The 1,110-nt window shown below is 35.0% G+C and overlaps 1 non-coding gene across 1 annotated transcript; it reads left to right on the forward strand.

The window, feature by feature from the left end:
- The first annotated feature begins 91 nt into the window (after positions 1 to 91).
- On the forward strand, positions 92 to 223 carry LOC115069123. Its single transcript, XR_003848424.1, has one exon. It is a non-coding gene; the product is annotated as a small nucleolar RNA SNORA21 (small nucleolar RNA).
- Positions 224 to 1,110: the final 887 nt, after the last annotated feature.

The raw sequence follows: 1,110 nt of genomic DNA on the forward strand, positions 1-1,110 counted from the left end.
CACACACACACACACACACACACACACACACACACACCATGCATGCACACAATTATACACAAATTTTTATTTTTTTTTCAAAAAATGATCTCCCCTTTTAAAACCCGCTCAATGGCCTTTTGCTAGGATCCATTGAGCTGTTAAGAAGGGGCAGAGTAAAAACGCCGCTTTTGGGTGAAGTAGCAACTTGTGTCATTTTACTTCAACAGGTGTTGTGACAAGAAAAAATTCTGATGATCTAGCCCAAGAAGGAGGAGTAAGTCTAGATAGGGAAAATTAGAAATAACAATAATTATAATAACAGTAAAATAACACTTATTGAGAATTAATTTTGTGTAAAGTACTGTCACATTTTATATGAATTATATATGTCATGGAATCCACATAACTAATATTCTCCCCACTTTATATATTAGGAAACAAACAACCCATTAAGAGGATGAATGACTTGCTCAAGAGCTTAAATCTAACTGGTTAAAGAAGAATGTGCCAAAGCTTGACCTGTATAACTCTGAAAGCTAAACTCTTACCCATTCAACTACACTACTTCCTTTTAGGATAGCTTTCATTTTGTCCTAAATCTGATTCTAACAATTCAATATGTAGGAAATAAATTCACTATGATAAATACTTTACCACATAAATATAATGCTATTGCAATATGTGATTATTATCATTAATTTCTCTACTAAGCACTTGGTAAACACACATTTAGACACTAGAGAGGGTACTAGAGGAAGAGGAAAGCTGATAGGCATTGCCTTTAAATTTAAGTCACCTAGAGTCAAGGGGGGACAAGAGATATAAACAAAGAATTATAACAAAAAAGAGGGAGAGAGAGAGAGAGGGGGGCAAAATTTTTATGGTATTTAGGGACTATTTTTAAAAAGAGGTTTTAACTTACCCTGGGAATGGAGAGATCAGACAGAAACTATTTTCTTAAGGCGATCAAGTTATGCTGAACCTTAACAGTCACATTACATAGGCCTGTGTATTAGTTACTTTTCTTTTGCTATGATAGAAACACTGACCAAAGCAGCTTATAAAAGGAATTTGAGTTTATGGTTCCAGGGGAATTACAGTCCATCATGGTGGGGAGGCATGGTGGCA

Source organism: Nannospalax galili, unplaced genomic scaffold (assembly GCF_000622305.1).
Source record: "Nannospalax galili isolate Female #2095 unplaced genomic scaffold, S.galili_v1.0 C48667237, whole genome shotgun sequence".
Lineage (NCBI taxonomy): Eukaryota > Metazoa > Chordata > Mammalia > Rodentia > Spalacidae > Nannospalax > Nannospalax galili.